Genomic DNA, 26,188 nt, shown 5'->3' with positions numbered 1-26,188 from the left:
CTGTTGGACACCCGCAGTAAACTTCAGAAAAGGTGAAAGTACAGCGCTGGAACAGGCCCTTCGGCCCTCCAAGCCCGTGCCGACCATGCTGCCCGTCTGAATCAAAACCTTCTGCACTTCCAGGGCCCGTATCCCTCTATTCCCATTCTTTTCATGTATTCATCAAGATGCCCCTTAAACGTCATTCTCATATCTGCTTCCACCACCTCCTCCGGTAGCGAGTTCCAGGCACCCACTACCCTCTGTGTGAAAAACTTGCCTCGTACATCTCCTCTAAACCTTGCCCCTCTCACCTTAAACCTATGCCCCCTAGTAATTGACCCCTCTACCCTGGGAAAAAGCCTCTGACTATCCACTCTGTCTATGCCCCTCATAATTTTGTAGACCTCTATCAGGTCTCCCCTCAACCTCCGTCGTTCCAGTGAGAACAAACCGAGTTTATTCAACCGCTCCTCATAGCTAATACCCTCCATACCAGGCAACATTCTGGTAAATCTCTTCTGCACCCTCTCCAAAGCCTCCACATCCTTCTGGTAGTGTGGCGACCAGAATTGAACACTATACTCCAAGTGTGGCCTAACTAAGGTTCTGTACAGCTGCAACATGACTTGCCAATTCTTATACTCAATGCCCCGGCCAATGAAGGCAAGCATGCCGTATGCCTTCTTGACTACCTTCTCCACCTGTGTTGTCACTTTCACTGATCGGTGGACCTGTATGCCCAGGTCTCTCCGCCAGTCAATATTCCTCAGGATTCTGACATTTACTGTATATTTCCCATCCGTATTAGATTTGCAAAAATGCATTACCTCACATTTGTCCGGATTAAACTCCATCTGCCATTTCTCCGCCCAAGTCTCCAAACGATCTAAATCCTGTTGTATCTTCTGACAGTCCTCATCGCTATCCGCAGTTCCACCAATCTTTGTGTCGTCTGCAAACTTATTAATCAGACCAGTTACATTTTCCTCCAAATGATTTATATATACTGCAGACAGAAAAGGTCCCAGCACTGATCCCTGCGGAACACCACTACTCATAACCTTCCATTCAGAAAAGCTTCCTTCTACTGCTACCCTCTGTCTTCTATGACCTTGCCAGTTCTGTATCCATCTTGCTAGCTCATCTCTGATCCCGTGTGACTTTACTTTCTGTACCAGTCTGCCATGAGGGACCTTGCCAAAGGCCTTACTGAAGTCCTTGTAGACAACATCCACTGCCCTACCTGCATCAATCATCTTCATCACTTCCGCAAAAACCTTGATCAAGTAGTGAGACACGACCTCCCCTTCACAAAACCATGCTGCCTCTCGCTAATAAGTCTATTTGATCCAAATGTGAGTCCCTAAGAATCTTTACCAATAATTTCCCTACCACTGATGTAAGTCTCACTGACCTATAATTTCCAGAATTATCCCTACTGCCCTTCTTAATCAAAGGAACAACGGAGGCCATTCTCCAATCTTCAGGGACCTCACCTGTAGCCAATGAGGAGACAAAGATATCTAGCACAGCCTGACCTATTTGGTCTTTGTATCAGGATCAATGAAGTGGAAAATCTCTCTTTTTATGTTCTGTTGTAGTCAAGGAAGTGTGATATGTGGAATACAGCAAGTTAGCTTCGGCGATCTTGCAGGTTACCTGGTCAACTTCACATAGAAGGCAAATGCAGGGAATAATTTCATTTTCAAGTCCCATATTGTGCACATGGAATGGATTGATTATCTCCTACTCTTTTTTAATCTTGGTGATGTCATATGCTATGACACCTGCTATTGGGAATTCAAAGTTTGACTTCAGTTAGACTTAGCAAACAAGAAAGAGTTTGCTCCGAGGGAGGGTATTGTGGTTGTACTGGGAAGTCCTTACACATTGCTGCAGTCTGCCTTGAAGGGGGTTAACCTCAGCAGATGAAACTTGATCCTTTCTAAATCTCTTGAAATAAAGCTGCAATGTTACAATGCTGGCACAATTAGCCAGAATTCAGGATTCCTTGCTTTGGGCATTGAGATCAAGGGATCTGCATTCTTACCAATAATCCACAGTTTATTAGGCAATCGCTTCCTGTTGAACCTGCAATGGGCTGCTCTGTGTTCTAATTTTAATTAATGTTATTTACTTATTTTCAGTTTCATGTATCTTATTTCTATCATTTTAATATAATTGACAGGTTTTATTTACCATGTTATTAATTTCCCTCGATCATTACCATCAACGATCCCAGCTATTGTCCGAGCTCATTCGCACTGTCCTGTTTGAAGATTTTGAAGAATGTGGCCTTCTTTAGAAAACGAATAAGTAAGAGTTATAATTAAGTTTGAACATTCCCCCATTGCTATTATAATGATGTTTGTGTTGTTGCTTAAACAATAGATGCGACTATTCTCATCGAGATTCTGTCTCAGCAGGATTATTGGGGCTAATTGTGCGAATGAGCTGAATTCGAATGAGCAAAAGGTAGTACAGTGGTTAGCACTGTTGCTTCACAGCGCCAGTGACCCGGGTTAAATTCCCGGTTTGGCCCACTGTCTGTGCGGAGTCTGCACGTTCTCCCCGTGTCTGCGTGGGTTTCCTCCAGGTGTTCCGGTTTCCTCTCACAAGTCCCGAAAGACGTACTTGGACATTCTAAATTCTCCCTTTGGACATTTTGAATTCTCCCTCTGTGTACCTGAACAGGTGCTGGAATGTTGCGACTAGGGGATTTTCACAGGAACTTTGTTGCAGTGTTAATGTAAGCCTACTTGTGACATTAATGAAGATTATTATAAAGACCCAGGCTTCCTGCTCTATTGGTTGTTTATGCACTTACTGAGCTTTCGTTACTATCTCAGGCTCACAATCTCAGCACTGACTCTCTGGGTGAAATTTCTGGTGACGAAATGCGTTTCCCACCAGCCAAGGAGGCGGGTTTACACACGCAATTGTCTGCTTTTCAGCTCATTATTTATGCATGAGTCTGACGCACGGCGTATCCGTGGCAGCGCGGTCGAAGATCCACCTGCCATTACCTCTTCTGGCCATCTTTCCAGGTGTCATAGTTAAACCGCACCCATGCACGTCATTCACTCTCTGCATCGTGGCAAGGGCCGGGTGGAATTTCTGAGATAATCACTCATTACAACTGTCTGGTTTTTAAAATCTTCTCATGGCGAAATTATAAATTCTATAAGATTTTAATACTCAGTACTCACTCACTTCCTCTTGAGGTGTCTGCCTGAAGGTGGGTCTGACCCAGAGAATCACCCTCTCCACCACGGCTAGGGCAAGGCCGCAGGTCCTGAACCTTACCAGCCAGAACAGGTGCTGTTGGCACCAATCTGACCCACACCAGCTGCCCAGTCAATGGGATGTGCCAGATAATGACCGTGTCCAACAAGAGAGACTCTAACCACCTCCTCTTGACATTGCCAGCACTGAATCTCCCAACATCAATATTGTGGAATTCACACACTAACCAGAAACTGAACTGGACCAACCTTATACATACTGTGGCTACCAGAGCAGATCCGAGGCTGGGATTCCTGTTGCAAGTAACTCACTTCCTGACCCTCCAAAGCCTGTCCACCATCTACAAGGCACAAGTCAGGAGTGTGATGGAATACTCTCCACTTGCCTGGATGAGAGCCGCTCCAACAACACTCAAGAAGCTCAACACCATCCAGGACAAAGTAGCCCACTTGATTGGTGCCCCATCCACCACCTTAAACATTTACTCCTTCCACGTCTGGTGCACAGAGGCAGCAGTGTGTACCATCTACAAGGTCCCAACCCTGGCATCATTTTGATGAATCCATAATTTGAGTGGTTTTCTTTATTCATTCATAGCACTTGGGGCAAGGCATGATAGCTCTAGAATGTTATTGATAGCTCTAGAATGTTATTGATAACTCTTGAATGTTATTGATAGCTCTAGAATGTAACTGATAACTCGAGAATGTTACTGATAGCTCTAAAATGTTACTGATAGCGCTAGAATGTTAATGATAGCTCTAGAATGTTATTGATAGCTCTAGAATGTTATTGATAACTCTAGAATGTTATTGATAGCTCTAGAATGTTACTGATAGCTCTAGAATGTTATTCATAGCTCGAGAATTTTATTGATAGCTCTAGAATGTTATTGATAGCTCTAGAACGTTACTGATAACTCTAGAATGTTACTGATAGCTCTAGAATATTATTGATAGCTCTAGAATGTTACTGATAGCTCTAGAATATTATTGATAGCTCTAGAATGTTATTGATAACTCTAGAATGTTATTGATAGCTCTAGAATGTTATTCATAGCTCGAGAATGTTTTTGATAGCTCTAGAATGTTATTGATAGCTCTAGAACGTTGCTGATAACTCTAGAATGTTACTGATAGCTCTAGAATATTATTGATAGCTCTAGAATGTTACTGATAGCTCTAGAATGTTATTGATAGCTCTAGAATGTTATTGATAGCTCTAGAATGCTACTGATAGCTCTAGAATGTGATTGATAACTCTAGAATGTTATTGATAGCTCTAGAATGTTACTGATAGCTCTAGAATGTTATTGATAGCTCTAGAATGTTATTGATAACTCTAGAATGTTATTGATAGCTCTAGAACACCAAGTTGTCAATCTTGTGTTAGGTGACAGATGGTGTGTGTAGGGGCGCAATGGAAGCTGCTCTTTTGGGGGTGACGCTGAAACATACTTGGAGTGAAAGTTGTGATCGATTAGTTGATTAACTATCAGATCAATTAGTTGATTAACTATCAGGTTCGATTCCGGCTTGGGTCACTGTCTGTGCGGAGTCTGCACATCCTCCCCGTGTGTGCGTGGGTTTCCTCCGGGTGCTCCGGTTTCCTCCCACAGTCCAAAGATGTAAAGGTTAGGTGGATTGGCCATGATAAATTGCCCTTAATGTCCAAAATTGGCCTTAGTGTTGGGTGGGGTTACTGGGTTATGGGGATAGGGTGGAGGTGTGGACCTTGGGTAGGGTGCTCTTTCCAAGAGCCGGTGCAGACTTGATGGGCCGAATGGCCTCCTTCTGCACTGTAAATTCTATGATCTATGATCTATGATAAAAGCAGAAAAATGCATAACCGTCTCTGCATTTCTTGATTTGCTAATGAAATGATACCCTGTGAAATTGCACTTTTCAAAACAACCTGTTATAATGATTTTTTTAATGACTACACAGAAAATGAAAAATTTGGATATTTTTCATTAAAAGAGGAATTTTGGACACATTGTGAAATTGAATGGATGGATTTTTTTCTTTGCATTGAGCTCTGTGATAGACAAGACTTGCATCAATAAGCACAACAATTCTCCAAAAAGACTGTCGAACACAGCACCACCAGATGATGCACTGTTGGCTGGTAGACAACTGGAGAATCCTCTTGTTAAATACATCCCTTAATGAAAATGCATGTAATTAGACTAAAAGCTTTAATATCTAATATATACTGTCATTCAATGAATGCCAATATTTAATTGAAATTCTCTCATTCTCTATTCCCTGTACTTCATTAAAGAAATCCCTTTTAAAAACAGATCAAATTGCTTCAACTCACAGAGCATCTGATAGTTAATCAACTAATTGACACAACAAAGACCTTGCTTTAATTTGGATGTGCTATTAGGGCCTTTATGAAGTTTAATCATGTTGAAGCTTCTCACATTAATGATAAATTATTAAAATTTCTTTCAAATATTAAATGTTTTCCTGCAGTGTGAATTTGGACTTGCGAGCTGGTGAAATGTGGTTGTTTGTATAAAAGCTGTTACAATTACAGGAAGAAGCAACAGAACACAACATGACTACAAATGAAGAGCAATAGCATTAGTAATCTTAAGGTTAAAGTTACATCGTAAAGTCTATTCACAATATTGTCAATGGAATTTGGTGCACTTTGTATTTAGTATCTCGCAAAAATCTTGTATGTTCCCCTACAAAGATTTAAATAGATCTAAAAATGCAGGAGCAATAGTTAAAGCGATTTGTTACGATGTGGAGTGTTCTGCAGTACATCACCATGTACATACAGCACTTCAATTAGTCAGAACTCTTCTATCATTCAGCCATTTACATCCATTTCAAGACTAAAGTGCTTTGTTTATCTCCATCTACGTGTGCGTCATGTCAGCCAGTCACATTTCTGGTCCGTGGTTCTGTCCAGTTGCTATGGCCTCACATCCTAATGATGTGACTGATGAAGATGCAGAGCCTGCAGCCTTTCTATTAAATAATAGGCACCAGCTGACGGTATTACTTCAAACCGTCCTGTGCTTTCGCTGCACCCTGTGACACGGACTCTGTTCGCAGTTATAATCTGGAGCTTCACAGGTGAGGAAGTTCGAACCTATAGAATCATAGAATCCCTACAGTGCAGAAGGAGGCCATTCGGCCCACTGAGTCTGCACCAACCCTCTGAAAGAGCCCCCTGCCTAGGCCCATTCCCCTGCCCTATCCCAATAACCCCACCTAACCTTTGGACACTAGGGGGCAATTTATCATGTCCAATCCACCTGACCTGCACATCTTTGGATCCATTTGCATCCATTTCGTGGGCCAGGCACCAGGAGTTGGATTCTCCGAGCCTCAGCGGCGAAATCGCGATCGGCGCGGGGGCGGAGAATGCGCGTTTACTCCAAAATCCGGTCCGACGCCGCTCCCATGATTTTTTGGTTCCCGGAGAATCGCCGGGAATCTCGCGCGCGCGGTCTACGCGGCGCGGGTCGGGGGCCATTGACAGAGGCCCCCGCAGCGATTCACCGACGTAAGCTGGCGGAGTTCCCGATGGCGTGGTTCTAACCATGTTTTGACTGTTGGGAACGGCCGGTGGCAGCTGCGGATTCAGTCCATGGCCGCTCTGGTGGGGGGTGGGGGGATCCTTCATGATGCGTGGAGACATAGCCCCATTTTTGGAGAATCCCGCTGCAGATGCCCTGGCGCCCTGTCCTCGGCCCGGGAATCATATGGGCGCGGATTACAGCAGGCATGGACAAACGTGGCCTTGGCGTGGTGGACTTCGCCGTGAGCCAAGGGGGTAACTCCTGAAGGGGGTTGCCTCCAAATTCCACCCAAGGGCCAGAGCCCAGCGCCAATTGCATCTTTAACCTGGCGCCCGATTCTCTGCCACATCGGGAGCCCCACTACCAGTGGCAGGCAGCGGAGAATCAAGCCCATTGTCTCCTCAACTTGAGTGCTACAGAAATTCAAAAGGTTGTTGTTATTGAGCATTGGGCAAAATACTCTATATTCTGTGGAGGTGGGACCTCTCACTGTGGCAGCCGTGCGTGTGTTTGAACTTGCTATGTTGCTGCATTAACACCTCTGCATGGTTGCTAAAGTGAAAACACACATAGTGACACCCAGGCTAAAGGTACCACCTGCCGACGAGGATAATAAGGGGCAGCACCACCTATCCTGTAAAATTTCTTCATCTATCACCACCTGTGGACCAGAGGTAAATCTGATCCTCACCTGGTCCTCACCTGGTCCTCACATGCTCCTTACTTTGTCCTCACCTGCTCCTCACCTGCTCCTCACCTGCTCTTCACCTGGTCCTCACTTGGTCCTCACCTAGTCCTCACCTGTTCCTCACCTCCTTCTCACCTGGTCCTCACCTGGTCCTCACCTGCTCCTCACCTGCTCCTCACCTGCTCCTCACCTGCTCTTCACCTGGTCCTCACCTGGTCTTTACCTGGTCCTCACCTGCTCCTCACCTGCTCCTCACCTGGTCCTCACCTGTTCCTCACCTGCTCCTCACCTGTTCCTCACCTGTTCCTCACCTGGTCCTCACCTGGTCTTAACCTGGTCCTCATCTCGTCCTCACCTGGTCCTTACTTGGTCCTCACCTGCTCCTCACTTGGTCCTCACCACTATTGAGTTGTCGATGAAAAGAATACAATTGATTTTCAGACAGCAAGCTAATCAATGCTGAATAGGGGAAGGGTGTGTGTACCATCCACCTGCTGGACAATCCACTCATTGTTTTTCTGATCAGACAGTCTGAACTAATATAAAAAGTTAGGAAAGACAATAAAGTTTAAAATTCTAATAAGTGAGTATTAGTGTCCTTCATTTCAAATGTACTAATGATGTCATTGTTTTGGAAATTCCATTTCAGAAAGACGTTTGTCTTTTTGTTATTTTTCAAGCCTGTTTTATTTACAGGTAGTTCAAAAGAAATGTTGGTAATCCCATGAATTTGAACTGTACCTTCTTGAAGCCTCTCTGGAAAATCCAGTCTGCGCTGACATCCCAGTCCATGGAGGGCAAGATACTCAACCCGGATTGTTGATTTCAGATGTATTCCCAGATCTACAGCGGCCACTGGTGTTTCCAGGTTACAGAGAACAAATCACCCAGAGTGCACCGTCCTTATCACCACCGAGAGTCTCAAACTCAAAACACACCCATATGCAACAAACTTCATCCATCTTTCTAATGCCACGATGGTCAATGTCACCAAAATTTCAACTGGCAGTCCAAGCTTCGGGTAAATGGAGATGATCAAAATGGTTGGGGGAGTTAGCAGTGAATCAACATTGTCCCAGGATATCAGGAGGTTGTCAGGGAACTATGCTTTGTTCAAATATCCTACAGTCAGGGGTGAGACTGATCAGTCATCTCCATGGTGTTCAGGTCCATAAACAACTCTGAGAATGAAACAATCCACGCCACACCAGAGAAAACATCCACTCACTTATTAGAATTTTAAACTTTATTGGGCGAGATTCTCCGACACCCCGCCGGGTCGGAGAATCGCCGGGGGCTGGCGTGAATCCCGCCCCTGCCGGTTGCCAAAGTCTCCGGCACTGGAGATTCGGCGGGGGCGGGTATCGCGCCGGTTGGCCGGCCCCCCCGCTCGATTCTCCGGCCCGGATTGGCCGGAGTCCCGCCGCTAAAATGCCTGTCCCGCCGGCGTAAATTAAACCACCAACCTTACCGGCGGGACAAGGCGGCGCGGGCAGGCTCCGGGGTCCTGGGGGGGGCGCGGGGCAAGCTGGCCCCGGGGGGTGCCCCCACGGTGGCCAGGCCCGCGATCGGGGCCCACCGATCCGCAGGCGGGCCTGTGCCGTGGGGGCACTCTTTCCCTTCCGCCTCCGCCACGGTCTCCACCATGGCGGAGGCAGAAGAGACTCTCTCCACTGCGCGTGTGCGGGAATGCCGTGAGTGGCCGCTGATGCTCCCGCGCATGCGCCGCCCGGAGATGTCATTTCCGCTCCAGCTGGCGGGGCACCAAAGGCCTTTTCCGCCAGCTGGCTGGGCGGAAATTCGTCCGGCGCCGACCTAGCCCCTCAATGTTGGGGCTCGGCCCTCAAAGATGCAGAGCATTCCGCACCTTTGGGGCGGCGCGATGCCCGTCTGATTGGCGCCGTTTTGGGCGCCAGTCGGCGGACATCGCGCTGTTTCGGGAGAATTTCGCCCGTGATAGGCAACATTCGTGCTGCATTAATGTCAGGTCATTTTTATTGTAAATGCAGGCCCAGCCATTTTCCCTTGTCCTTCAACAGCATCATCAATTGTCAACTCCCTCCGCGTCAACATCCTGCCAGTCCCGAATGTCCCGAAGCTTAACTGGACATCCATATCAACAGAGTAACGCCAAGAAGAACATGGCGGAGTCTGCATATTGTGTCATCTCTGGACCCTGGTCAGCATAGAACTGAATATTTCCCATTCAATTAGGTGAGTGCAGCCACAACAACACTCACCCACATTCAGAGCAGTCTGATACCTGTTGTATATAGGGCTGGTTTAGCTCAGTGGGCTAGACAGCTGGTTTGTGATGCAGAACAAGGCCAGCAGCGCGGGTTCAATTCCCGTACCAGCTTCCCCGAACAGTAACTTCATACTTGTGAGAATAAAAGGTTATTATTATTATATCAGAGTCTGGACACTCCGGGTGAATGTGGATCTGAGTACAGAACACCCAACACAATGATGGAAATGTTTGGATCCTCGGGCGCAGTCCTGCTCGCAGGTTACCCGGGGGTGTGGGGTGGCTTCAATGAGAAATCCCATTGATGGGGGGATGGGGGGGCAGTGAACTGCGCGTTGCCGAGATGCCCGGGTCTGGGGGAGCGGAGAATCGAACCCCATTTAACTTTAATGAGGGTGATTGTGAGAATATGAAAGCTGAGCTAGTTAAAGTCAATTGGCAAATTCGGTTAAGTCAGCGTCATAGAATCATAGAGCTTGACATCACAAATGGAGCCCATTCGGCCCATCGTGGCCACATGGCCACCTAGCACCTATCTATCCTAATCCCATTTTCCAGCATTTGGTTGGTCGCTTTGTATGCTATGACATGTCAAGTGCTCATTTTAATCCTTCTTAAATGTGAGGGTTCAAACAGCGAGTTCCAGATTCCCAACGCCCTCTGGGCGAAAAAAATCTTTCCTTAAAATTCCGTCTGAATCTCCTGCCCCGAACCTTAAATCCATGCCCCTGGTTATTGACACCGCTACTAAGGACAAACGTTCCTTCCTGTCCACCGTATCTAAGTCCCTCATAGTTTCGTACACCTCGATCATGCCCCCCCTCAGCCTTCTCTGCTCCAAGGAAGACAACCCCAGCCTAACCAGCCGAAACACTCCAGCCCAGGCAACACCCTGGAGAATCTCCTCTGCACCCTCTCTAGTGAGATCATGGGCAGGATTCTCCATTGGACCGGCAGCTCACTCACAACCACGGGGTTCCTGGAGGCGTAGGGTGGCCACTGCCGGCAAGGCCTCATCGCCCAGGAAAACGTAGCTGGCAGACTGGAGAATTCCGCACTACACCCTTCCTATAGTGTGGTGACCAGAGAACAAAGAACAAAGAGAACAAAGAAAATTACAGCACAGGAACAGGCCCTTCGGCCCTCCCAGCCTGCGCCGATCCAGATCCTTTATCTAAACCTGTCTTCTATTTTCCAAGGATCTACTTCCCTCTGTTCCCCACCCGTTCATATATCTGTCTAGATGCATCTTAAATGATGCTGTCGTGCCCGCCTCTACCACCTCCGCTGGCAAAGCGTTCCAGGCACCCACCACCCTCTGCATAAAAAACTTTCCACGCACATCTCCCTTAAACTTTCCCCCTCTCACCTTGAAATCGTGACCCCCTTGTAATTGACACCCCCACTCTTGGAAAAAGCTTGTTGCTATCCACCCTGTCCATACCTCTCATAATTTTGTAGACCTCAATCAGGTCCCCCCTCAACCTCCGTCTTTCCAACGAAAACAATCCTAATCTACTCAACCTTTCTTCATAGCTAGCACCCTCCATACCAGGCAACATCCTGGTGAACCTCCTCTGCACCCTCTCTAAAGCATCCACATCCTTCTGGTAATGTGGCGACCAGAACTGCACGCAGTATTCCAAATGTGGCCTAACCAAAGTCCTATACAACTGTAACATGACCTACCGACTTTTGTACTCAATACCCCGTCCGATGAAGGCAAGCATGCTGTATGCCTTCTTGACCACTCTTATCGACCTGCGTTGCCACCTTCAGGGTACAATGGACCTGAACTCCCAGATCTCTCTGTCCATCAGTTTTCCCCAGGACTCTTCCATTGATTGTATCGTCCGCTCTTGAATTAGATCTTCCAAAATGCATCGCCTCGCATTTGCCTGGATTGAACTCCATCTGCCATTTCTCTGCCCAACTCTCCAATCTATCTATATTTTGCTGTATTCTCTGACAGTCCTCCTCGTTATCTGCAACTCCACCAACCTTAGTATCATCGGCTAACTTGCTAATCAGACCACCTGTACCTTCGTCCAGATCATTTATGTATATCACAAACAACAGTGGTCCGAGCACGGATCCCTGTGGAACACCACTAGTCACCTTTCTCCATTTTGAGACACTCCCTTCCACCACTACTCTCTGTCTCCTGTTGCCCAGCCAGTTCTTTATCCATCTAGCTAGTACATCCTGAACCCCATACGACTTCACTTTTTCCATCAACTTGCCATGGGAAACTTTATCAAACGCCTAACTGAAGTCCATGTAAATGACATCTACAGCCCTTCCCTCATCAATTAACTTTGTTACTTCCTCAAAGAATTCTATTAGGTTTGTAAGACATGACCGTCCCTGCACAAAACCATGCTGCCTATCACTGATAAGTCTATTTTCTTCCAAATGTGAATAGATCCTATCCCTCAGTATCTTCTCCAACAGTTTGCCTACCACTGACGTCAAGCTCACAGGTCTATAATTCCCTGGATTATCCCTGCTACCCTCCTTAAACAAAGGGACAACATTAGCAATTCTCCAGTCCTCCGAGACCTCACCCGTGCTCAAGGATGCAGCAAAGATATCTGTTAAGGCCCCAGCTATTTCGTCCCTCGCTTCCCTCAGTAACCTGGGATAGATCCCATCCGGACCTGGGAACTTGTCCACCTTAATGCCTTTTAGAATACCCAAAACTTCCCCCTTTCTTATCCCGACTTGACCTAGAGTATTTAAACATCCATCCCTAGCTTCAACATCCGTCATGTCCCTCTCCTTGGTGAATACCTATGCAAAGTACTCATTAAGAATTTCACCCATTTCCTCTGACTCCACGCATAAATTCCCTCTTTTGTCTTTGAGTGGGCCAATCCTTTCTCTAGTTACCCTCTTGCTCCTTATATACAAATAAAAGGCTTTGGGATTTTCCTTAACCCTGTTAGCCAAAGATATTTCATGACCTCTTTTAGCCCTCTTTATTGCGCGTTTGAGATTTGTCCTACTTTCCCGATATTCCTCCAAAGCTTCATCAGTTTTAAGTCGCCTAGATCTTATGTATGCTTCCTTTTTCATCTTAGCTAGTCTCACAATTCCACCCGTCATCCATGGTTCCCTAATCTTGCCATTTCTATCACTCATTTTCACAGGGACATGTCTGTCCTGCACCCTAATCAACCTTTCCTTAAAAGACTCCCACATTTCAAATGTGGATTTACCCTTAAACAGCTGCTCCCAATCCACATTCCCTAGCTCCTGCCGAATTTTGTTATACTTGGCCTTTCTCCAATTTGCGCTCTTCCTTTAGGACCACTCTCGTCTTTGTCCATGAGTATTCTAAAACTTACGGAATTGTGATCGCGATTCCCAAAGTAATCACCGACTGAAACTTCAACCACCTGGCCGGGATCATTCCCCAATACCAGATCCAGTATGGCCCCTTCCCGAGTTGGACTATTTACATACTGCTCTAAAAAACTCTCCTGGATGCTCCTTACAAATTCTGCTCCATCTACGCCTCCAACACTACATGAGTCCCATTCAATGTTGGGGAAGTTAAAATCTCCCATCACGACCACCCTATTGCTCCTACATTTTTCTATAATCTGTCTACATATGTGTACCTCTACTTCACGCTCGCTTTTGGGAGGCCTGTAGTAAAGTCCCAACAATGTTACTGCACCCTTCCTATTTCTTAGCTCTACCCATATTGCCTCAGTGCTCGAATCCTCCATCGTGTCCTCATTAATCACAGCTGTGATATCATCTCTGACCAGTAATCCAACTCCTCCACCCCTTTTACCTCCCTCTCTATCCCTCCTGAAGCATATTCCTGGGATATTTAGTTGCCAGTCTTGCCCTTCCCTCAACCAAGTCTCAGTAATACCAATAACATCATATTCCCAGGTATTAATCCAAGCCCTAAGTTCATCTGCCTTACCTGCTACACTTCTCGCATTGAAACAAATGCACCTCAGACCACCTGTCCCTTTGCGTTCATCACCTCTTCCCTGTCTACTCTTCCCCTTAGTCACATTGAGTTTATTATCTAGTACCTTACTGGCTTTAGTTGCTGCCTCTTAACTGACCTCTAACTTCCTAATCTGGTTCCCATCCCCCTGCCACATTAGTTTAAAACCTCCCCAACAGTGTTAGCAAAAGCACCCCCTAGGACATTGGTTCCAGTCCTGCCCAGATGTAGACCATCCGATTTGTAATGGTCCCACCGCCCCCAGAACCGGTTCCAATGTCCCAAAAATCTGAACCCCTCCCTCCTGCACCATCTCTCAAGCCACGTATTCATTCTAACTGTTCTTGAATTTCTACTCAGACTGTCTCGTGCCACTGGTAGCAATCCTGAAATTACTACCTTTGAGGTCCTACTTTTTAACTTATCTCCTAACTCCCTAAATTCTGATTGTAGGACCTCATCCCGTTTTTTTAACCTATATCGTTGGTGCCTATATGCACCACGACAACTGGCTGTTCACCCTCCCCCTTCAGTATGTCCTGCAGCCGATCTGAGACATTCCTGACCCGTGCACCCGGGAGGCAACATACCATTCGGGAGTCTCGTTTTCGACCACAGAAACGCCTGTCTACTTCCCTTACAATTGAATCCCCTATGACTATAGCCCTGCCAGTCTTTTTCCCGCCCTTCTGTGCAGCAGAGCCAGCCACGGTGCCATAAGCCTGGCTACTACTGCCTTCCCCTGGTGAGTCATCTCCCACAACAGTATCCAAAACGGTATACCTATTTTGGAGCGAGATGACCGCAGGGGACACCTGCACTGCCTTCCCGCTCTTTCTCTCCCTTTTGGTCACCCATTCCCTGTCTCCCTCACCAATCCTAATCTGCGGTGTGACCAACTCACTGAACGTACTATCCACGACCTCCTCAGCATCGCGGATGCTCCAAAGTGAGTCCACCCGCAGCTCCAGAGCTGTCATGCGGTCTAACAGGAGCTGCAGCTGGACACACTTCCCGCACATGAAGGAGTCAGGGGCATCGGCCGCGTCCCTGAACTCCCACATTGTGCAAGAGGAGCATAACACGGGTCTGGGATCTCCTGCCATTTTTACACTCCCCACAGTAAGTTTTTTTAGTTTAAAAAAAAATTTACTCCCCTTCTCAGCAAGCACTCATTCAGCAACCACTGCGCCCCGCACGATAACACCTCAGGGAAAAGAAAAACTACTTACCAGTCACAGCCAATCACTTACCTGCAGGCTGTGACGTCACGGTTCAACTTCTTTCTACTTCTACCTGTCCTCGAGTGTCCCTCTTGCTCTTTACTCGGCTGGGATCCTTACAGTGACTGTCTTTTTTTTTTGGTTGGAGGAGAAGGTAGGGAGGGAAACACTGAAGACGTGTTTTGGGTTTAACTGCCACTTGACAACAGCTCCTCCACAAACCACCTTTTGGATGGAGTGACCGCAATGCACGGATGCAAATTTTCCCGACAACAGCCAATCAGCAGCTCCGCTCTACTGCCCTCTGCTGCACACAGTGCTCTAGATGTGACCTAATGAGCATTTTATGGAGCTCCATCATAACCTCCCTCCTCTCTTTTTTAAAATAAATTTAGAGTACCCAATTCCTTTTTTTCCATTTAAGGGGCAATGTAGTGCGTTCAATCCACCTACCCCGCACATCTTTGTGTTGTGGGGGTGAAACCCACGCAGACACGGGGAGAATGTGCAAACTCCACACGGACAGTGACCCAGAGCTGGGATCGAACCTGGGGCCTCGGCGCCGTGAGGCAGCAGTGCTAATCCACTGTGCCACCCTGTTGCCCACCCCCTCCCTGCTCTAATAATCTATGCCCCGGCTAATAAAGGCAAGTAACCCATTTGCCTCCTTAACCACCTTATCCACCAGTCCTCCTGCCTTCAGGGGTCAATGGACATGCACACAAGGACTCTCTTTTCCTGGGTGTTTCCTGGTGTCCGACCATTCATTGTGTGTTTCGTTGCCTCGTTAGTCCTCCAAAAATGCATTACCCCACATTTCATTTGTCACCGTTCTGCCCATCTGACCAGCCCGTCTACACTGCCCTGTAATCTAAGGCTTTCCTCCTCGCTATTTGCCCCACCCCCAATTTTCATGTAATCTGCAGCGATTGACTCATAGAGATGTAGCGGCAAATACTTAAGGGGATATTTCAGAATGCACAGAATAGACACATTTCAATGAGTAGGAAAAAGTTCAAGGAATGGACCCACCGTCCGTGATTAACTAGAAAGGTTAACAATAGTCTCAAACAGGGAGGCAGTAGCATAGTGGTATTGTCACCATACTAGTAATCCAGACACATGGGGTAATGCTCTGGGGAGCTGGGTTCGAATCTCACCAGGGCAGATGGTGGAATTTGAATTCAATTTTTAAAAACCTGGAATTTAAAAAAATGTCTAATGATGACGATGAAACCATTGCAGATTATCGTAAAAATCCACCTGGATGTCCTTTAGGGGAGGAAATCTGCTGTCCTTACCCGGTCTGGCCTACACGTGACTCCAGACCCACAGCAATGTGGCTGCCTCTTAAATGCCCTCAGGGGTGGGCAGTAAATGCTGGCCCGGCGACGCCCACAGCCCATCAACGAATAAATCAATAAACAAGCTGAAAGAAAGGGCATCTAATTGTAGGAGGAAGGTCAGAAGATTGGGCAGAATATAAGGACCAGCAAAGGATGATGAATAGATTACTGAGGAAGAAAATTTAGAGTACGAGAGAAATCGAGTCAGAAATATAAAAACAAATAGTAAGAGTGTTTATAATTAACAAAGTGAGGGTTAGTCTGATAGAAAATGAGTCTGGGGAATTGATATTGGAAAACTAGGAATTGACAGATGAATTGAACGGGGATTTTGCATCAGTCTTCAATAGAGATACAAGCAACATCCCAGAAACAGCTACAAACCAGGAAAGGAAGGAGGAACTCAGGAAAATTACAGTCTTTGGAGAAGTGGCACTGAGTAAATTGTTGGGTCTGCGGCTGATAAGTGCCGGGATCCTGATGGATTTCATCCTCGGATCTTAAAGGATGTGGCTAGTGACATCATTGCTGCATCGGTTTTAATTTTCCAAAAACTGCCGAGATTCAGGGAAGTTCCCATGAGATTGTAACTCCATTGTTCAAAAAAATTGAAACTACAGGCCAGTTACAGTACATCTGTCACAGAGTAAACGTTAAAAGTTATTATTAAAGATGTTACAGCAGAGCAGTTGGGTAAATTCAAACTAATCAGGCAGAGTCAACATGGTTTTGTGAAAGGGACCTCACGTGGTGGCTGTGGACTGAGTCCAGCATCGCCACAGCCGAGGGGGGGAGCCGTTCCGCTGGCAGGGGGGCCTTTGGTGGGGGTTCGGGGGGACTGATGGGGGGTGGTCCGGGGATGCGAGGCTGGTTACAGGGGGGCAGTTTTTGGCAGGCCGGATCCGCCCGTGGCCTGTGCCATGCTCTACGGCCATGCGCATACGTGGCCATGGCCCGGCCATTCTCCAACCGTATCTACTGGTAAAGCCCTCCACCGTGCGGGGACAGCGCCAACCTTCTGGTCATAAAACCAGACAGATCCTGTGGACATAGCCACAGGATCAGATCATCCAGCCCATGGTAAATGGAGTAAAATGTGGGAAAATGTGGAATTGTTTTGAGGAAAGAAGCTTATTATCTAAATGGTGAGAGATTGCAGAGGTCGGTCGGGTGGCCTGGTCGTCCTCCTGGATCGTCTGGGCTTCGGTGGTGATTCTGGTGGGGGTCCCGGTGGTTGCGACTCCGGGAGCGTGGTTTCGGCCTCCCTGGCAGCTTCGTCACCCCTAGGCGGCGCTGTTGGGGCAAACGGTTGACACGGGGGGGGCGCCTGTAGGGGGCGTCGGTGGGTGGGCGGGCCTAGGCAGGAGTGGCGGGAGTACTGACCCTCCAGTGAGGTGCTGTGGGGGGGGGGGGGGGGTGTGGGGGTAATGGTTTGGGTGCGCGTGGGGTTCCGGCGGGCGCCAGGTCCCGAAGGGAGACTGTATCTTGCCGGCCGTCAGGGAACGCCACGCAGGCGTATTGGGGGTTAGCGTGCAGCAGGTGGACCCTCTCGACCAATGGGTCCGACTTGTGCGCCCGCACGTGCTTCCGAAGCAGGATGGGTCCGGGTGTCGCTAGCCAGGTTGGGAGCGAGGTCCCGGAGGAGGACTTCCTGGGGAAAACAAGGAGACGTTCATGAGGTGTCTGGTTGGTTGTGGTACAAAGCAGTGATCGGATGGAATGGAGGGCATCCGGGAGGACTTCCTGCCTGCGGGAGACTGGGAGATTCCTGGACCGTAGGGCCAGTAGAACAGTCTTCCAGACCGTTCGGTTCTCCCTCTCCACCTGCCCATTTCCCCGGGGGTTGTAACTGGTCGTCCTGCTGGAGGCGATGCCCCTGTTGAGCAGGAATTGACGCAGTTCGTCGCTCATAAAGGAAGACCCCCTATCACTGTGTGTGTACGCGGGGAAACTGAACAGTGTAAAGATACCCTGGAGGGCCTTGATGACGGTGGTTGCGGTCATGTCTGGGCAGGGGATGGCGAATGGGAACCGGGAGTACTCGTCAATCACGTTCAGGAAATACGTGTTGCGTTCGGTGGAGGGGAGGGGGCCTTTGAAGTCCATGCTGAGGCGTTCAAAGGGACGCGAAGCCTTTATCAGGTGCGCCCTCTCTGGCCGGTAGAAGTGCGGCGTTAGCGGGCTGTCTCGCCGCGCAGGCCTGCGGGGTCAGGGGGAAGGTCTGAGGGGCTGCCGCTGCGGAGTTTTTGTAGGCAACGTCCACGGACCCTGCCAGGGCCCGTGCCTCTCTAAGTCCCAGAGTGTCCCTTTCTAGGAGTATTCGGCGGATATCGGGGGAGCTCATACCTGCAACGAAAGCATCCCTGATTAAAAGTTCCGTGTGTTCGCTCCCCGAAACTTGCGGGCAGCCACAGTTTCAGCCCAGCACCAGTAGCGCCCGGTAGAAATCTTCCAACGTTTCCTCGGGGCTTTGCCGCCTAGTCTCAAGCAGGTGGCGAGCGTAGACCTGGTTTACAGAGCGGATGTAATGTCCTTCTAGCAGTTCGATAGCGGCAGCATAGTTCTTCGCCTCCTCGATAAGGAGGTAGATCCCAGGGCTGACCTGGGAGCATAGGAGATGCATCTTCTGTCCTTCCTAGGGCCGTGTCGAGGTAGCCCTTAAAGCACGCCAGCCAGTGTTTAAAAATAGCAGCAGAGTTCTCCGCGTGGGGGCTGAGCTGGAGGCACTCCGGTTTGATTCGGAGATCCATCCTTCCAACTTAAGCTGTAGTAGATTAAATTGATGCACGATCAATTACACTCAAGGCAAAGTGATTTCATAACTGAGGCTTTAATCTACTAGAACCTTTTCCCCAGCAGCTTCGATACAGAAAGTGAAGGCTGCTGGGACGGCACCATCTCTTATACCCCGCCTTCAGGGCGGAGCTACGCAATACAGCCAATGGTAGAATCCTGGGTCTAACCAATGGTCATCAGCCTCTCTGGTACCGCAATACCTGGTACTACCACAGTCATTGACTACAGTCAGATCATCAACATGTTTACGCAGCTGGACGCGTACCCTCTCCCCCGTATAGCCGACCTGGTAAACAGGATCATGCAATACAAGGTCTTTTCCCTGGTGGATCTCAAGTCCACCTACCATCAGCTACCCCTCCGTACTAGTGACCGCAAGTACACTGCCTTCGAAGCAGATGGGTGGCTCTATAAATGTTTAAGAGTTCCCTTTGGTGTCACTAATGGGGTCTCGGTCTTCCAGACCGCGAAAATCCTTAACTTAACGTACAATAAGGATAAATGCGTGTTTAGCACCGGCCGTCTAGCCATTCTAGGCTACGTAGTGCGAAATGGAGTTATAGGCCCCGACCCTGAGCGCATGCGCCCCCTTATGGAGTTCCCCCTCCCTCACTGCTCCAAGGCCCTGAAGCGCTGCCTCGGGTTTTTCAGTTACTACGCCCAGTGGGTCCCCAACTACGCAGACAAAGCCCGTCCCCTAATCCAGTCCACAACCTTCCCCCTGTCGATGGAGGCCCGCCAGGCCTTCAGCCGCATCAAAGCAGACGTTGCAAAGGCCACGATGCGCGCCATCGACGAGTCCCTCCCCTTCCAGGTCGAGAGCGATGCGTCCGACATAGCTCTGGCTCAACCAAGCGGGCAGGCCCGTGGCCTTCTTCTCCCGTACTCTCCATGCTTCCGAAATTCGCCATTCCTCGGTCGAAAAAGAGGCACAAGCCATAGTAGAAGCTGTGCGACATTGGAGGCATTACCTGGCCGGCAGGAGATTCACTCTCCTCACGGACCAACGGTCGGTGGTGTTCATGTTCGATAATGCGCAGCGGGGCAAGATTAAAAACGACACGATCTTGCGCTGGAGGATAGAACTCTCCACCTACAACTACGAGATCTTGTACCGTCCGGGGAATCTAAACGAGCCTCCTGATGCCCTGTCCCGCGGCACTTGTGCCACTGCACAAGTGGACCGCCTCCGATCCCTCCACGAGGACCTCTGCCACCCAGGGGTCACTCGTTTCTTCCATTTTGTCAAGACCCGCAACCTGCCCTACTCCATCGAGGAGGTCAGGACAGCCACCAGGGACTGCCAAATCTGCGCGGAGTGCAAACCGCACTTCTACCGGCCAGAGAGGGTGCACCTGATAAAGGCTTCCCGTCCCTTTGAACGCCTCAGCATGGACTTCAAAGGCCTCCTCCCCTCCACCGACTGCAACACGTATTTCCTGAACGTGATTGATGAGTACTCCCGGTTCCCATTCGCCATCCCCTGCCCAGACATGACCACAACCACCGTCATCAAGGCCCTCCATAGCATCTTTACACTGTTCGGGTTCCCCGCTTACATACACAGCGATAGGGGGTCCTCCTTTATGAGCGACGAACTGCGTCAATTCCTGCTCAGCAGGGGTATCGCCTCCAGCAGGACGACCAGTTACAACCCCCGGGGAAACGGGCAGGTAGAGAGGGAGAACGGAACGGTCTGGAAGACCTTTCGACTGGCCCTACGGTCCAGGAACCTCCCAGTCTCCCGCTGGCAAGAAGTCCTCCCGGTGGCCCTCCACGCCATCCGGTCGCTGCTCTGTACAACTACCAATCAGACACCTCCTCCGGGACCTCGCTCCCAACCTGGCTAGCGACACCCGGATCCATCCTGTATCGGAAGCACGTGCGGGCGCACAAGTCGGACCCGCTGGTCGAGAGGGTCCACCTGCTGCACGCCAACCCCCAATACGCCTACGTGGCGTTCCCTGACGGCCGGCAAGACACAGTCTCCCTTCGAGACCTGGTGCCCGCCGGAACCCCACGCGCACCCGAACCATTGCCCCCCCCCCCCACAGCACCTCACTGGAGGGTCAGTATTCCCGCTGCTCCAGCTCAGGCCCGACAACCCACCGACGCCCCCTACAGGTGCCCCCCCTCCCTGTCAACCTTTTGCCCCTACAGCGCCGCCTAGTGGTGATGAAGCTGCCAGGGAGGACGACACCACGCTCCCGGAGTCGCAACCGCCGGGACCCTCATCAGAATCACCGCCGAAGCCCAGACGCTCCATGAGGACGACCAAGCCACCCGATCGACTGATTGCTGCACCATGAACACTTTGTTAATATCCTCGACATCTCGGTACCTCCATACCTGGTCATACCATGCTAAAGGCGACTATTAACGCTGGCCACCACCCCCGCCGGGCTCTTTTTTAACAGGGGGTGAATGTGGTAGTACCAGGTATTGCGGTACCTGAGAGGCTGATGACCATTGGTTAGACCCAAGAGTCTACCATTGGCTGTATTACGTAGCTCCGCCCTGAAGGCGGGGTATAAGAGATGGTGCCGTCCCAGCAACCTTCACTTTCTGTATCGAAGCTGCTGGGAAAAGGTTCTAGTAGATTAAAGCCTTCAGTTATGAAATCACTTCGTCTTGAGTGTAATTGATTACGCATCAATGACCATCCTATGTTTCTCCCCGGTCTTTACCACCACTACCTGAGCTCTCCAGGGACTGTTGCTCGCTTCAATGACCCCTTCCCTCAGCAGCCTTTGGACCTCCGACCTGATGAAGGTCCGGTCCTGGGCACTGTACCGTCTGCTCCTGGTGGCGACGGGTTTGCAATCTGGGGTGAGGTTCGCAAACAGGGAAGGCGGGTCGACCTTAAGGGTCGCGAGGCCGCAGACAGTAAGGGGGGTATGAGGCCTCCGAATTTAAAGGTCAGGCTTTGCAAGTTACATTGGAAGTCCAACCCCAGGAGGGTAGCCGCGCAGAGGTGCGGCAAGACGTACAGGCGGAAATTGTCAAATCTCCTGCCTTAGACAGTGAGGTTCGCTAGACAGAACCCCTTTATCTCCACTGAGTGTGAACCGGAGGCCAGGGAGATCCTTTGGTTTACAGGGTGGGTAACAAGTGAACAGCGCCTTACCGTGTTGGGGTGAACAAAGCTTTCCGTGCTCCCAGAGTCAATCAGGCAAGACATCTCATGGCCGTCGTTGTTGCTGTTGCGAGTGTCCGAGGTCGACTTTGGTCCAGTGTCACCGAGGCCAGATGAAGCAGTTGCGGGTTTTGATCGGGCAGCGTGTAGTCGGCCTTGCTGGGGGCCTGGGGCCCCATCCAAGATGGCGTCACCCATGGGTCGCACATGGTGGTCGGGGATGGACAAGATGGCGGCGGCGATGGACAAAATGGCGGCACCCAGCTGTCCAGTGTGGTGTCCGGGGGGCAAGATGGCAGCGCCCGTGGGTCGCACGTGGCCCTAGGATAGGGGAGTGCCGGTGAGCGCTGGCCGGTTGGGGCCTGAAGGGGGGGTTGCCGCCTGCAGTCCGGAGTCGCTGGAGACCGCGGCCACGGCGCAGGCCTGGCAGACCCCCACAAAATGGCCCTTCTTGCCGCACCCTTTGCAGGTGGCGGTGCAGGCCGGGCAGCGCTAGCGGAGATGCTTCGCCTGCCCGCAGAAGATACAGCGGACCCGACGGAGTTAGTGGGCCGTCTCGCCGCGCAGGCCTGCGGGGTCAGGGAGAAGGTCTGTGGGGCTGCCGCTGCAGGGTGCCACGCAGCCCAGGGGGCCGCCGCGCGGTCGGGCGCATAGGACTGCACGTTTTTGGAGGCTTCGTCCATGGACCCTGCCAGGGCCCGTGCCTCTCTAAGTCTCAGGGTGTCCTTTTCTAAGAGTCTTTGGCGGATCTCTGAGGAGCTCATACCTGCTACGAAGGCACCCCTGATTAAAAGTTCCGTGTGCTCGCTCCGCGAAACTTGCGGGCAGCCACAGTTTCGGCCCAGCACCAGTAGCGCCCGGTAGAACTCCTCCAACGATTCCCCGGGGCTTTGCTGTCTAGTTGCAAGCAGGTGACGTGCGTAGACCTGATTTACAGGGCGGATATAATGTCCTTTTAACAGTTCGATCGCAGCATCATAGTCCTCCGCCTCCTCGATAAGGGTGTAGATCCCAGGGCTGACCCTTGAGTGCAGGAGATGCAGTTTCTGCTCCCCCGAGTGTGTGCCTCCGGCCGTCTCGAGGTAACCATTTAAAGCACTCCAGCCAGTGTTTAAATATTGCAGCCGAGTTCTCCGCGTGGGGGCTGAGTTGAAGGCACTCCGGTTTGATTCGGAGATCCATCCTTCCAGCTTAAGTCTAGTCGATTAAATTGATGCGCGATCAATTACACTCAAGACGAAGTGATTTCATAACTGAAGGCTTTAATCGACTAGAACTTGTTCCCCAGCAGCTTCGGTACAGAAAGTGAAGGCTGCTGGGACGGCACCGGTTCTTATACTCCGCCTGTCAGGGCGGAGCTACGTATCAACAGCCAATGGTAAACTCCTAGGTTTAACCAATGGTCATCAGCCTGTTAGGTACAGCAATACCTGATAATACCACAGAACACCAGCACCTCCACGTTCCTTTCCAAGTCACATGCTATCTGACTGGAATGTATACCATCTCTCTTCATTGTCACTGGGCCATTATGCTGGAACTCCTTACGATCATGGAGACTGCAGGGTTAACAGAAATGGAGCAGAGTCCCGTGCCGCGCGCGTTCAGCTGTGTGCTGTCTTGCGCTGGCAGTGCCGAAAGCGAGCCCGCTATTAAACGGGACTCGCTTCATTCCTGGGCCTCGGAGAGGAATACCGTCCTGAGGCCGCACTGGGCTGGTTTAGCACACTGGGCTAAATCGCTGGCTTTTAAAGCAGACCAAGGCAGGCCAGCAGCACGGTTCAATTCCCGTACCGGCCTCCCCGAACAGGCGCCGGAATGTGGCGACCAGGGGCTTTTCACAGTAACTTCATTGAAGCCCACTCGTGACAATGAGCGATTTTCATTTTCATTTTTCACTTAGTCCCATTTTAAATGGTGCCCTGAACTCGGGAACCCCCATACCGCAGCCTCCGACCCCCCCCCCCCCCCCCCCCCCCCCCCCCCCCCCACCCAGCCCCAACTCACCAATAAGGGGGTCATCAAGCACCCCGCACCTCAGAAGGGCAGGGCACCCCTGCGCCTGGTCCCCGACACTGGCATGATGCCACCTGGGCACCCTGGTAGTACTAGGGTGGTACCTGGGTACTACTGCCAGGGTGAACACTTGGCACTGCCAGGGTGCCAGGCTGGAAGTGCTATGGTGCCCAGGTGGCATCTGCACACCAGGGTGCCACCCATCCCAAAGCCCAACCACCCGAGGGCCCCCGATTGCACTCCCAAGTGCCGGTACACCTGGTCCACGATTGTGGAAGCCTGTGCTAAAGGGCGCCCACTCGGGGTCTCCGTGTAGTCCAGGCACCGAGTCGGGACGGTGTAGAAATATTTGAGTGAGACTAACTGCTCACTTGTGCAAATCGGGGTCCCGACGTCAGTGGGCAGGATCCAGACTGCTACGTCTCGCAAGATCTCGTTAGATCTGGTGAGGCGTAACAAGGCGAGTAAATCTCACAAGAGGACCGGCCCCATTGCGTCCCATGTTGGGCACGACGAGGCCAATAGATCACGCCCACCTGCATTTGGCCAAGGACTAGAGGAATGGGCAAGGAATGACAGGATTATCGATATCCCAAATACAGGGGAATCTCTGGCAGGCTGGCGGGTGGGGGACATGGAGCTGTTTTGGCATTGACTGCAAAACAATTTTTCAAGATTCTGTAAGCCACCCTTTATGATCCCCAGGAATCTTATTAAAAGGTCAGATTCATAAAGGTTTGACAGACAGAGCTGCAAGTCTCCATGTGGCTCCCTGAAACATTAACTTCTGGCTCAACAGCAGAAAGGTCATCACAAAGGTCTCTCAATGTTTCTGTAATCCTTTAACCAGGTCATTTTGATCCCAAATCTCTAAATATGTCATTAATAAATGACCGTTTTGCAGAATAGATCATGCTTTTCAATAAATATGGTGGAAAACCATGAGCTTTGTAATGACATGCACCTTCCACAAGCATTCACAGGAACTTGATATTAATTTGAGACATCAATTTTACCCAGCAGTGAATTTTGCTGGTGGGATGTTCAAATATCTTGATACTAACGTCAGTCAGATCATTGATACGATAATTCCGGAGTCAAAATATTTAAGGCAATTAAAGTGCAATTCAAAATACCTCAACCGATCCAAAATTGTTTAAATGTTCAATGTTGGCTCGAGTAAAGAATTAAATATGTTCTGATTAAAATTATCAAATGGACACCACACCGAGCTTTCAGAGTAACAGGACTCTGCTGTGAACACTGAATAGGTTTGGTAGCGTCATGGTTACGTTACTGAACTCGTGAATTGAGTTTCAGTTAATTAATTCAATTTGGAATAAAGTTAGTAGCTCTGAAGATACCAGTTTGTTGTAAAAACCCATCTGGGTCACCAATATCGTTCAGGGAAAGAAATCTTCCCACTTACCCGGTCTGATCTACATGTGCCTCCAGCCGTCTGGTTGATTCTCAAAAAGATCAGCAAGTCGCAGAGTTACGTTGAAGAATGTGGTTCACTATCACCTTCTCGGAGGTAGTTTGGACTGGGGTATAAATGCCGACCTTGCCAGAGACACGAACATCCTGCAAATACATTTTCAAAACATCACTCTGCTGACCTCCACAGAGAAATACAACATTTGAAGATGCGCGGTTGTTCCGATATTGGCTGGTGGCGGGATTCTGGGGACCGGCCAGTAGTGTAGCCCGCCCACGGGTTTCCCGGTGACCAGGGGGGGCTTCAATGGGAAGTGTTGAAAAATATGGCAGGAAAAACTGGCGGTGCAACCAGTAGGTTGTTTAATAAGGACACGGGGAGGCCAGGCTGAGCAGAATAAGAAACAAAGTTTATTTACAAGGATGATACGTACACGACCCGGTAAATCTCACGGCTTCCTCCCTGGTCGGTGCCTTACTGCCCGACCTTATACACACTGGGTAACTGAGATATCCTGCCCCTAGTGGGGGGGCTTGTACTCCACAAGGAGCA

General features: G+C 49.8%; 1 protein-coding gene and 1 long non-coding RNA gene across 2 annotated transcripts in view; both read right to left on the bottom strand.

Moving 5' to 3' along the window:
• Nucleotides 1-25,776, bottom strand: part of LOC140428666 (uncharacterized) — a 172,277-nt gene extending 146,501 nt beyond the window's left edge. Inside the window, exon 1 of the long non-coding RNA XR_011948827.1 lies at nucleotides 25,628-25,776. This is a non-coding gene — a long non-coding RNA (uncharacterized lncRNA). The remainder of the gene's footprint in view (nucleotides 1-25,627) is intronic.
• snta1 (syntrophin, alpha 1) overlaps nucleotides 1-26,188 on the bottom strand; it is a 989,140-nt gene that overhangs the window by 453,787 nt on the left and 509,165 nt on the right. The gene's annotated exons all lie outside the window — the stretch shown is intronic.

Source organism: Scyliorhinus torazame, chromosome 8, assembly GCF_047496885.1.
Source record: "Scyliorhinus torazame isolate Kashiwa2021f chromosome 8, sScyTor2.1, whole genome shotgun sequence".
NCBI classification, from domain to species: Eukaryota; Metazoa; Chordata; class Chondrichthyes; order Carcharhiniformes; family Scyliorhinidae; genus Scyliorhinus; species Scyliorhinus torazame.
This window is presented reverse-complemented; position numbering and strand designations above follow the sequence as displayed.